This window comes from Cupressus sempervirens, chromosome 4 (genome assembly GCF_028749045.1).
Source record: "Cupressus sempervirens isolate cs-2001-9-10 chromosome 4, ASM2874904v1, whole genome shotgun sequence".
Taxonomy (NCBI): Eukaryota; Viridiplantae; Streptophyta; class Pinopsida; order Cupressales; family Cupressaceae; genus Cupressus; species Cupressus sempervirens.
In genome coordinates this window covers 889,417,193-889,431,236 of record NC_143121.1, presented here as the reverse complement: position 1 = coordinate 889,431,236, position 14,044 = coordinate 889,417,193, and the positions used below count along the sequence as shown (strand labels likewise).

Sequence of the window (14,044 nt, the reverse complement as noted above, 5' to 3'; positions counted from 1 at the left end):
GTTATTGAGAACCAATGATTATTATGATTATTAGTGATGCCTTCAGTTGCTAATAGAGAACTGTTGTGGTCATGATTTTCTATGGATGCTTTCCAGATGCTCATGGAGATTTGATGATTCTTATTGTGGATATTTGATGCTTTTATCATGGATATTTGATGATTCTTTTTATAGATTATCTTTTGGATTTTCTTTCCAGTCGCTTGTATAGGACTGGGGTGATTTATGATTCCATGAGCTTAGGGTAGGTTATCTATTTGTAGTGTCAAAAAGTGGCTTGCAATGGGGGCCGGGGCCGTAAGTGGCTGCCAGGGTAACTCATTGTAAGTTTGGTTAATAAGTGATAACATTTACACACTAAATGGGGATTAAATGAACCTAAAAAGATAATTGTTTTGGTTCTCGCCCATGCTTCAAGTGCTTGTACAGACTAGGATGGGAGTAGAGAGAATGCATGGTTGCGACCTTGCATTCTATAGTATGCCTCGTCAGTATGAGAGGATACTAGTGGCCGCATGAGATCAGTATGGACTCATGGAATTTAGCTAACTGCCAGGGTAACTTGTACATGATATATGCGATGACACTTTCTCACTTGCATAGTAGGTTCCTACATGTCATTGTGTGCCTCTGGGAATTAGATGTCAGTTTTGTGTGATGAAACCTTTGAGTTCTTTTAGGATTCTTGGATTTAGAGAGTATTTTTATGCTTTGTGATTTGATAGCCTGTTTGGGACTTGAGATTATTTCCTCAGCATGGTGGGAGTGGACCACTTAGGTACCACGCGGTTGGGTGGTAGTGTTTTTCCACTCTTATCATTTGAGATCCATCCGAGACACCGTGGCTGATGCATTCTTGGTTGGTATTTATCTTCATTCTTTTTTTGGAGCATTATGATAGATGATATACCTTATGATGGATGTATTTACTGGTATGTTTCTTACATAGATGATTTGCATATGTTAGATGATGTTATCTTATGCTCTACTTTCATGTTAGATTACTTTCTGTATTTGATGTAATATGATTTAGGAGTGACATTCCTACTATGATAATACCAATGATCTCTTTGATGCTTTGGAATGTTATGCACGGAGGGATGGCTAGGATCCACGATGGTCTAATGATGCTATTTACGGTTGGGAGGAACTGTGGACTTAGTTATTTGTGTTTGTGATATATGGTTATCTTTTATGATGGATGTTTATATCTTTTGTGATGATGTATCATGTATGGTATGTGGTTTCATTACGTTATTTCATCATGGATTAATATTGGATGATGATGTACTTTATTTACATGGATCTTTATTTTTTTAAGCCTTTCATACCTTGTGACATGTACAGTGGATGATTGAGCAATCTGAAATGTAATTACAAAAATGGACACTTGTATATTGTTTAAGAATGTTGGATGTATCATTGTTATTTCATAAGGATGTGATGTTAGATGAATAGTTAATTTAGATGTGATAAAACTTTAAGGGATCCTTAAAGAATGTAATATGTTATGTATGTATGTTATGTTTACTTTCAGTTGGATGTTGCTATTGCTTGTGTTACTATGTATAAGTTGTGAATGGTTTATACTTTATGTTTAAAAAAAAAAAATTCTTGTCAAACTTAGTGAAATTCTTTGGATCACTTGGCGGGGCATTACATCTTCATCCTTTATATTTTCCATAATGGGGACAAGTTGCTAGGTAAAAGCACAAACCTGTGTCACCCTTTTGTAAAGGAAAAGGCTAACAAAAGTATAACTATTCACCTTCAATGACATAAAATTAGTATTATTATTTTGAATTTGAAAATAAAGTAAATGAATGAAATGTTTAGAAATGGATGAATTTTAGGATTATAATTTTTAATAATTATTTGACATAAGAATTGATATATTTTCTTATTTTTTAAAAATAAATTTTTAGCTACTAAAAAATGTTGAAAATTAGGGGTCTAGTTCCTACCACAAAACTAAATGGAAATAAGCTTATTTCCCTTTGATCTCAAACTATGGTATAGATAAGATATATAGCTAGAACAATCAAAAATAAAAATTATCCTTAGACCTTTTTTTTTTTCACTTTTATAATTATCCAAATTTCAACTTACCTGAAATCGATAGTTTTCATCTCCCATCACAATTTTCAAAACAAATATATTCTAACTAGAAAAAAAATTATACATTCTAGAAGATGATTCTCTCGTCTAGAACATCATATCATTTTAAGTTTTTTTTGATATGATTTACTATTTTTTTCTTTCTCAAAACTAACATCTTTTTGAGTGTTAAAATAAGTGCTTGTAGAATTTTTAAATTACAATATACTATATCTAATTAAAACACTAAAAACTCTATATGAGAATATGCTTTACTCTGAGCTCTATAAAATGGTGTTTATATGTTATTAAAAGAATATCATAAAAAATAGTAAGAGTTATTGAAATACAACTTTTCTAAAATAATTTTATTTCTTTAGTAATTGGATACAAACTAGTATAGAACAGGCATTTAATAGACATTTCCAATTAGAAAAGTATGAGACTATATATAACTTAGCTAGAATGAATTTTTCTAGATCATATGTTTGAACAAAATTAATTTTTAGATAGAAATACTCAAATTCAGTCATTCTGATAAGTCAACCTAAAAGGTGACACGGCTTTGTACTTTTACCCTGCTTTATATAGGCTTATCTTAATGCATTTCTAGGAGATTGAAAGCATCATAAAATATGCCTTTGATTTCATGCATAATGTTCTTTTTCTTATGATCTCTCCTTAAGATTTCTTGTTGCTTCTTCCTTTATAGAGCATATTGAAGAATGCTCATTTCTTCAATTGTGATTGTGTACAAATAAAGCTTGGGTGGCTTAATCACGTCATCTAAGCTTACATCCTCAAATGATGCAACTTCAACACTCTTTAGTGTGCTTGAACTCCACCTTGATGTCTACAAATATTGCAAGAGAAACCATCTCTAAGGAGAATATGGCTAAGACATAGTCTAATTTAAACCCTTTGTCTACTATGCACGTTTAAGATTTATTTGACTGATAATTCTTTGATGGCATAGCTGATGACCAACCCCACAGCTATAGATCTTAATTTTCATGCCCCTCATTCTAATCAAGTGGAAAATGAAAGCTTAGAGGAGACTAATCATGTTGCCCATTCTCTATCCAAGCATAACATGAGTAGTAGTATTATCACAAAGTTAGAGAGTGATTCATTTGAGCTTTTCATATGCGATGGGAATGGTTTTAAGAAGAAGATCATTGAAGAGGAGGCAACAACAGGATCTAATGATGGCCATCATGAAAAGGCCAACAACTCCTTCCTCTATTCAATAATCAATGTAGTTGGTATCATGATAGGTAAATGCTACAGACACTTATTTCTATAGGTTTGATTTGAATAACAACAAAGCAAAATTAGAGACACTCAAGATTGCTCTTGTTCTTGGTTTTTTCAAGTTTAGAAAGAGTTCATAGATTGTAGTTCAATTGATCAAGATGACATTATGTGTTAGAGAAGTTACCTACCAAGATGTATTTTAGCAAGAATCTAGGGCCTTTTACTAGTTCTTTCCCAATTGAACCAGATACCTAATATTAATATATTAGTGACTCACCACTTTACAAAGAAAAATTATATTTTCAGGAAGGGGTTCTATGGGAGGGGCTTGGGCTCTATTTTTGTGGAGTGAGTGGCTCCATGATACTTTTTTAGGGGGGCTAAAGGGTTAATTGGAATCTTTCCTACAAAATAGGAGCCCTAAATTTTTAGCCCTCTCATTTTGAGCACATGGGAAAGGGGTGGGGCTGAATTTAGCCCCACCAGCTTAGGGAGAAATTATGCTATTTGTCAACAATCTACACTTCATTTTCCCACTAAAATGAATTCCCACTAAATTTAGTAGCTATGTTTTTTTCAGTTGAGTAAATTAGTGATTTATACAATTGTTTTACCATTGCCACAAATTCTATTCCTTCTAATCAATTAGAAATAGAGAACTATATCTAAAACCTAATTTCTTAAGTTAAATAAATTCTATTGTGAAACTAACTTTGATTGTAGATGAATCTTATTGAAAAAGTGACTATCTAATCATTTTATTTTGTAACTTTCTTGTATTCTAATCATAGATCATAGAATGTGACTCTAAATATTAATAAATTTTTTTTATCCATAGTCTAATTCAGAAACAAACAATATCAATTAAATTATTAATTCTGACACTTTCTATCATAGATAGGTCAAAGTAGTAAATCATACAGTTTTGTTTCACTACAAATATTATTGAATTTAGGTGAATTGAATTCTCTTTTCAAAGTGCAAATTAAGATGGGACCTCTTAAAACAATAAGTGCATCTTCAAATAAGGCACTTGAACAAATTTAAAATCAAGTTTAAAGTAGTTTGATTGTAAATGGGTCTTATATAAAAGGTGACTATCTAATTATTTTCTTTGTACCTATCTTATAGAATATGATTCTAAACATTGATAAAGAATTATAGAGACAATGACAATTATTAATTTTGACAATTAGTACTCTTAATAGATCAAAGTAATCAAAGTAGTAAACCATACAGTTTTGTTTACAGCAAATAATACAGTTTTGTTTCACAACAAATAGTATTCAGTTTAGATGGGTTTTAAATTTTCTTGTGAAAGTGCAATTTTAAATGGTTATAATATACTATTAAAACCCCATCAAATCAAAGTAGTGAGACGCACATTTCTTTTACCATAGCCAATAATATAACTCTGATTTGGTTAACTAATAGTTTAGGTGATTCGAATTCCCTTGTGAAAGTGAGAGGGATTTCAGATGGGCCTTACTGAAGAAGTCAATGAACTATCTAATTGTTTTTGTTTCTCTTACTTGATTAGAAATAGGGTTTGAAATCTGTTTGTGAAAGTGCAGGGCTTGGTCAGCTATCTACTCCATATGCTCTGGAAAGGGGTGGATGGACGAGCGCATTCCTACTGGTAGGGTTAGGTGTAATATGCTCCTACACAGCGAACATAATGGGGAGATGCCTGAAGCAAAGCCCTGAGGTGAGAAACTACCAAGAGCTTGGAGAGAGGGCCCTGGGAAGCAAGGCAAGAATCATCGTGTGCACTTTTATGTATGTGGAGATATTCTTGGGGCTGGTGAGCTACACAATCTCTTTGGGAGACAACCTCGGCACCATCTTCTCCACCACATCAACACACCTGAGGCTCTCCTGGCTGCATCTCCCGCCTTCACGTTTTCTGACAATTGTTGCCGTTCTCATTGCGCTGCGCAGCCTGTGGCTCAGGGACTTGAGCTCCATTTCTTTTCTCTCCTCCGGAGGAATAATCACTTCCCTCCTCCTCTTCCTCACCGTCGGCTGGGCCGCCGTCTTTGGAGGCGTGGGGACAAAACGTTCCATTCCTTCCCTGCAATTGACCAATATCCCCGGGATCTCTGGGCTCTATATCTTCAGCTATGTGGGTCACGTTGTTTTCCCCAACATATACAGAGCGATGAAAAACCCCTCGCAGTTTTCCAAGGTACGAGTTCTCTTTTCTCCTCCCCACTGCGCATCATCAGATGAGTTCCATGAGTAACGTCAGATAGACCCTCTTCATTTTGAGTTTCATTTGTAACTTCTATGGGGTTGGACTTAAACTGCATAGTTTAAGTTTGGTATGTGATCTGATAGATGTGAATTGACTTAAGGCAGCATAAGTTATTTTTTTGACTTGTTTGTATGTTTTATCTGAAATTAGATATTCGCTTTCTCATAATGATATAATTTATATTTGGATTGTGGTGTTTGAGTTCAAATAACTAACTGGTATTTGAATAAATTTATATTTGGATTGTGGTGTTTGAGTTCAAATAACTAACTGATACTTGAATAAATTTATATTTGGATTGTGGTGTTTGAGTTCAAATAAATAACTGATACTTGAATAAATTTATATTTGGATTGTGGTATTTAGGTTCAAATAACTAACTGATAGTTGTGGTTCTTGTAAGGCGGAATTTTCAAATCCTAAATATGATAGCAGTTTTACCAGCTTTTTTTCCTAATATGGTTGATAAGGTCAGATTGAACCAACATGTTCTAAGTTTGGACTCCTTATTCTGATTGATGAAGCTGGACTTAAACAACACAATTTAAGTTGATGTGACTGAACTTAAACATCACACTTCAAGTTTTGACTTGTTTACATGTTTCAGATGATATATGTGAACAAGTCAAGACTTCAAATACTTTGTTTAAGTCCAGTCACATAGACGGCCAGGTTACAGACTTGACCAGTTTGGCATCTTAAGATGGTTGATGTGATTGAGTCTAAACAACACACTTCATGCTCTAAGTTTTGATTCATTATTTGATTCCATAAAATAGCACTTCAACAGCACACTTGAAATTTGGACATGTAATCTGGTTGACAGGGCTGAATCTAAACAATACAATTTAAGTTTTCACTTGTTTACACATTTTAGACAAGATATGTAAACTAATAAAAACTTCAACTGTGCTGTTTAAGTCAAGTCACTTCCACCCAATTACACATCAAAACTTATATTGCTATATTCTTAAGTCTAATAATGTCATAATAAACTATCTATATTTTGACTTGTTAATATGATTGGTGTGATTGCATTCAAAAAAGTTTTGATTCATTTTATTTGATTGATACTCTTGAACTTCACAACACACTCTAAACTTTGACTTGTTTACATGTTTTATCTGAAATAAATTTAGACATAAGATTCATTTTAGATGAACCACTTAAACAAATCAAAATTTAGAATATATTATTTAAGTCCAAATAACAAATACTTAAATCTTTATTATTAATTTTTTATATAAATCATCTAACTTGTATATGTATGTTTTTACATCCCAGGTGGTTGGAGTGAGTTTTCCATTAATAACAGTGATCTACACAGGGTTGGCCTCCATGGGAGCAACCATGTTTGGATCAGATATAAAGTCCCAGATAACTCTGAATATACCGAGGCACCTGATTGTGACCAAAATAGTATTATGGGCGACAGTAATAACACCAATGACCAAGTGTGGCAATGCAGTTGGAAAGTGTCCTTCCACACTAATTTGGGGTCCAAATTACGAATGGCAATAAGGGGAACAATAGGCTCCCTTCTGCTAATCATAATGTACAGATCTTCAATAACCATACCAGTCACTGGTTGAGAGTGTACGGCAATGGCATCGATAAGAATAATTGAATTGGGAGATTATAAAAGTCTATAGGCACTCGTTTATATAAGAAAATTTTGGACTAGACGTTATGTCATGATCTTTCTTTGGGTTATTTCTCCTCTTAAATGTTGGAATAAAATATGTTCCAGTTGTTTTGTATCGGTGTACCGTTTGAGTTTTCTTTTAATAGAAGACTATCATCCGCCCTGAAGATGATGACAGCTATAGTTTTACAGCATATCACTAATATGCCATAATTCTATTTTTAATAACTTCAAAGAGACTATATTGGTGTATCCCAGATTACCTGTTAATAGCCCTAAGCAAGGAAAAAATTTCCTGCTTTAACATTTTTTAATTGTTTCAGATATCTAAGGGAATCATGAAATTATAACTAATTATTTATATAAAAGGGAACCATTCTAATATGAGTTGTTTAATAATTATAAAAGGGAACCATTCTAATATGAGTTGTTTTTTTTTTTTTTTTTTTTTTTTGGGGGTGGGGAGAATAATCATCATTTAATACTGGTTCCAATTCTCTGGAGTATTCTACAAAATTTTAGTTTTGGGGTATTTAAATAATCATATTATTAAAATAAAATAAGTTTTTATTGAATCAGAATTAATAATAAAAAATGGTTATTGTAGTTAGTTTATAATTTCAATTATTTTGAAAATAATATAGTGATATCATTTGGTAGCTTTGAGTCTCTTTTATGCTAGGAGTCATAGACTAAAGAAATGTTTTGGCATCATGTATTTATAAATATTTATAAATTTGTTTTTTAAAAATGGGGGTTGACCTAGGAAACAAAATCTCCACATCAGAGTATCCCAATATCCAACCAAAATCTTTAAACTATGAGCAGTCATTAACATAATATTTACATAGCTAATATAAAGGGAAAGTCCATAAAAGTACCGTAGACAGCCCACATGAGCTGAGTGCTGAATTAAAAAACATAATAAAAATTTGAAGAAAACAAGAGAGCTAGCTCTCCTTATTCTTCTCATTTCCCTCTAGCTTGTCCAACATAGCTACAACCAATCATGAGCTAGGAACCTGTAGAGAGAACCAATGGTGCCTACCCATAAGGCCTTCTCTTTTAGAGTGCAACAGGTGAACAGTCAAAGCCACAAAGTGCATAACTCTAACTGCAAACCTATTAACATCTTTGAATCTCTATTCAACAATTTTTTGTCTCTCCACTAGTTTCATCTTCTTCCTAACCTTAAGGATATTATCTTCCATAGAGTGTAGAATGAGATAGGGCAACAAAATGATCTCATGATTCCTAAAATGATTAAAAATTGGGAAGTAATTTATAAATATATTATTTTGTGAAAGAAATTGAATTATACATTGTATGAACGGTCAAACATTGATTTAAATAAAAATACTTTACGTTGGTATTTTATTTTTAACAAAATCATAAATATTGAACTTTGATATCATCTCATTAATTATTGTAAATTTTTCCTTAGTAGAAATAATTATTACATATCTAATTAGATAGTTTCCTAATTAGTTACCCCCTTTAAGATTAACATGAGGAGAAACCAAAACCATGAAAATGACTTCGTGAATGGATATTAGAAACACAGCCTTATAAGGTGTCCATTAAAAAAACAATGTAATCTCTCACAACCAAATAAAAGTAGAGAAGACTTGTGGGAAAACCCCTCTCCAAAAGAGATAAAATGAAATAATAATACTAGTGGAGGAAGTAAACAAGGAAAAGTTGATGTAACCCCCTCCAACACTATTTTCTTATTATTATAGTACAAATAGTCTTCTCCCACAAGAGAGAAGAAGAGAGGATAAAAATCATTCTAATGAAGTACAAATTCATATGCCAATGATGGGAGTGTAAAGATAGGAAATTATGTATGCCTACAAACAAAATTTCTTCCCTTTGGATGTCTTGGATGGTTGCTTTGTAGAGGCATCATCTCTCTCCATAAGTTCTATTATTCATAGAGGTTTCTACACTTTTTTTTATTGGTTTGCACATCTATGGGAGATAGGAGTTTCCTTGTTCTTGGGTCCCATTTTCATGTCATGTTTTCCTCTTATAGTTATAGGGGTTCTACATGTTTGACTAGCTATTTTTCTACATACTTTGCATTTGTGGGGACCTTTGTTCTTGTGGTATTGAGAATTTTGCATTTTCACCTAGCTATTGGTAGTTATGGATCTTGGTTGGGTGGTTTCTTAGTGTGTGGGACTAGAGTTACTCCTCTATCTCTTATGGTTAGGATAGTGCTAACAATTTTCAAAAGACATTCTTGGTGTTGGCCTATTTTTTGTTGGAGGTCTATTTTTTGGGATTCCTATTTATCATTTTTCTACCTTGTATTTTTCAATTTTTTTCTATAGAGGGTTGTTATATTTTATTGGTAGGTTCTTTCCCATAGATCTCTTATTGAGGAAGAGCTTGTTCCTATTGAGACATGGCTCTTGTTTCCATATAATGATTTTCCCTATGGAGGTAGACTTTTCCTTTGACTTAGGTGGAATCAAGACCCCTTGCCTAATTTTTTATTCTAATTTGGGTCTTCATATTATTTCAGCTTTGGTTGCTACTTTGGTTATTTCTTTTTCTAAGGAGGATGTTGTTTCTACTCTAATGGATTTACCTAGACCAATGTTATCTACTCATAATTTATGTGTGTTTGTTTAGTTGAATATGTTCTTAACTTGTTTGTTTGGTTTAGTTCTAGTTATTTCTATTATTTCATGAAATGTGGTTATAGTGGTAGAGACCCCTACTTCTCTACTTTGCATATTGAAACTTGCAACCCATTTGATATTTTTTCATATTATTATGTTAAGAATGATGAATCACTTGTCTAAGTAATTCCTATATTTTGATGGCTCAAATAGAATGACATTTCTTTGTTCCATAAAGTTAGATGTTCCTTCTTAAACAATAATTGATAGAAAGAAAAAATTTATTATATTCCATCCAAAATTCATGGATGGCTCCACTAGTTCCACATTAAAGGGATATGCTCCATTTAATACATTTAGTAAGTAATTGCAGACATGAATAATATTATAAGACATACTTATACTTTGGAATCATTTATTCTTTGAAGTTGGTAGAGAAAAATAATATAATTGTATGGGCTACAATAGACAAGTACACATATACTTGGAGTTTGGTGGAGAGAATAGATTCAATGAGTGGTAAGTGGTCCATTCATTATCATGAGAGATGGATTCATGTGATCCATTGCTCATGAAATATAGATTAATCATTTTTACTCAAAAAAACTACATTGAATATCACAATAAACATCACGAAATATTTATATATTTTATTGTAACTTTTATTTTTTCCGAACAAAAGGTGACAAGGCCTATATAAATTTATAATAATTTAAAAGAGTTTGTACATCATGTTGATAATAGTAAGAAATTATAAATATTAGCAAAGCACGTAGTTTTAAAATTTATGAAAAATTCATAGCTTGCTGGGACGATGAACAAAAATGATAAACCACCATAGCATACAATGGGGTTACCAAATAAGACCAAAAATATATAGCTTACACTACTGATAATCAACTAACAAAACATAGAACATGAAAACAAAAAGGTTTAGGGTCCATAATATCCAACTATTGATCCATGACATCTTGGAGTTGAGGCATATTTCCATGGCCATGACCATAGGAAGCAAAGACATGGATGATGACCATGTAGACAATGAAAAGAGGGTGTCCCAATAAGAAGATGACCTTTCACAATTGAAGCCCCTTGCACAATTCACTACTGTTGATCTTAGATTGGTTTTGACAAGTGAATGTCAACACAGTTAAGCCATTTACTTAGTTCATGCCAAACTAGTAATACATGCCAAGCACAATGTGTAAATGTTAGACCATGTCAAGTTGCAATGAGTGTCAAGTCACTCATGTGCCAAGTCAGTCAAGTGCTGAGAATATAGACCATGTTGAGTGATTTAGGAGCTGAGTAAATAGTGGATGTTGAGTAATGCAGGTGCTAAGTATCATTATAAATAACAATGCATGCCGAGCATTAGAGACTTCATATCTTGAGTGACACTATTTTGGCATAGTTGTCTATAATGGTAAAAATAACTATGAAAACTATTTTTGAGCTAACTTACGATTATATTTGGTTATTTTGGAGATAAGAACGAATCTATATTTAGATTCCCTATGCAATTACATGCAACCAATTTGAAAATGGGAAGGATTAAGTAAAAAAATAGAAGAATCTCAGCTATAGATTCATACCTAATCCTAAGTCACCTAAGTCTTCTTAAGCAGGATGGAAGCCCTAAACTCTTGATGAGAGAGGAGAATGTGTGTGTAAGAAATTGAAGGTGTGAACGAGTTAGTTTGTATGCAAAGCATCAAAGGTGACTTAAAAGAAAGAGTGAATTGTAGAATCAGTTAGAGAAGAATAGAGGATGGAGAAAATGATACATCACTAATCCTTATGATGAGTAAGGATCAAGAAGTTATTGTGTAGAGGTGATCTGTTATCAGGCAAGCAAGTGCCAATCATAGGATCTATGTTGAGACATTTTAACAGGTGATTTAAGTTAAAAATCTTAACAAAGTAGTCCTAATAGGCTATATGAAATCCTTTAACAGGGTGATTACTTAGCTGTAAGTTGAAGTCCTCTAACAAGGCACACTTCTAGCAAGGTGTTGAAATCCTCTAACAAGGTGAGACCTAATAGTCTTTGTAAGCCTTTAACAAGGTAGGTCTTTCATAGGGTAGATCATGTTTCATGGTCAAATCATTGTAACCTTCATTGAATAAACTTTATTAGTATAGTAGTGAAGATTTGTGGCTATCATCCCCACCCCAATTTTAGCTTCTTACTTGGAGGGTTTTTGGATAATCATATTTGGTGTTATGTGTGTGAATGCTTACATGTGTATGTGATGCTTTACATGTTATTTTAGCTTACTTATTTAATGCATGTGATGAATGTATGGTGAAATTTTTTTGGGTTCAAGTTTGAACTCTTGATTCATAGCCCCCCTCCCCTTAGAAGTTTACTCTTTCCCCTTGTCATCCCAAAAATTGGAATCAAAGATCTGTTCTCTAAAAGGGAAGCTTTGCAACTTTGAAAAAAGATGTTGATATGGATGTCTACAAGTTGGGAAAGACTATTGAAAACCAAGAGATTGAAATACATCTCATAATACATCAATTGAATGAGGCAAGAGAGGAATTGAAGAAATCCTTGAAGAGAAGGAAAGATATTGCTATTGAAAAGAATGACATACTGTACAAAAATATAGACACTACCAAGCTATTTGCAGATGGTGATTCTAATGAATTTGATGCAATAGTTGTAGATCAAATGGAAAAGAATAGAGTCCAAGCTAAGGAAATAAAAAATCTCAAGTGAGAGAAAGAATCACAAGCTATACTACTATGTGAGGTGATTGAACAAAAGAAGAAGGCTATGGAAGAAAAATCTATTATTGAAGAAGACAAAAGAATTTTGGCCAATAGATTGGAAGAGAAGTCAACCGAGCTAACCAAGATTTCCAACATGCAATTGGATAACCTAAGTTAAATGATGAATGCCAACTATGAATTGAATGTCAAGGACATTGAGATAACTACATTGAAGTTGTAGAATGAACAATTGTAGAGTAATCTAAAGAGAGAAAAGGGATTTTTTGAAAGTTTCAACAAGCCAAATGAAGCCATCAAATACTTTAAGAAATTATTGAGATCCCATAGATCTAATAATGATACATCAAGACTAGACTATATGAACACTAAAGAAGGAGAATCATCCAAAGTTGTAGAAGAAAGGAACTCTAAAGGTAAGAACTTCAAACCTACTTATCATAATTGTGGTAAGAAGGGACATACTACTAATATGTGTAGGAGTAAAACTACAAATTAGAATGTCAAGCCTAAGAACATGACTCATTGTCATAAATGCAACAAGCAAGGTCATCAAGCACATGAATCTAGAACCAAAACCATGCATACACAAATATTTGAAGGATATTGCAACAATTGTCAAACGTATAGACATAGAGCCTTCAAATACAGATCCAAATCCATGTTGTCATCAAACAAGCCAACAAAGGTAAGAAACAATGGGAATTATTACAATTGGGATTATAATACAAGATATAGCTATCATTATTGTCAAGAATATGGGCATATTCCTTAGAATTCTATTAGGACACACTTTAGTGGCAACTACGGAATATGGTTAAGTCAACCTACATGTTCTGGCTATTTGAAGATTGGTTAGATCAGTAAACATTGTCCAACAAGGTCAAAGGCACCAAGTTGTAAATTTGATAAAGGTAAAGGCAAGTTAGAGGTTGAACACATTAGAAATGAGATGAACAAGATGTGGAAAAAGAAAGATGTTTGAAACACATCAAATGGAGAAGGGATCACTTCACCCTATGGTTCAGGTGATCACACCTCATCAAACAAAGAAAACAAAAGATATGAGGGACTATTATTTAAAAATTATATCATATATCAGTTCCAAAAGGAGATAATACTAAAAAGAATACATTACCATGAATAATGATGCAAGATGTTATTAGAAATTCAAGACAGATTTTAAAAAAATTTCATGTTGTTTCCAAGTATGAAAAGTTTCCTATAAGTGTCAAGTGGAATGTTACTTGATATCGAGTTGTCAAACTAGATAGTTGATGTTGAGTTCATAGTAGCTACCAAGTGTTGGAAATATCAATGGATGCCAAATGAACCCAAAATTGGTTTTTGCTGAGCTTATAGTTGTGTAAGCACTTAGCATTCAATGCAAGGTTTTCAAAGGGTATATGATTGATT

General features: G+C 32.8%; 1 pseudogene; it reads left to right on the top strand.

Annotated features, from left to right (window-relative positions):
• The first annotated feature begins 3,064 nt into the window (after window positions 1-3,064).
• On the top strand, window positions 3,065-7,295 carry LOC149564253 (amino acid transporter AVT1H-like; annotated as a pseudogene).
• Window positions 7,296-14,044: the final 6,749 nt, after the last annotated feature.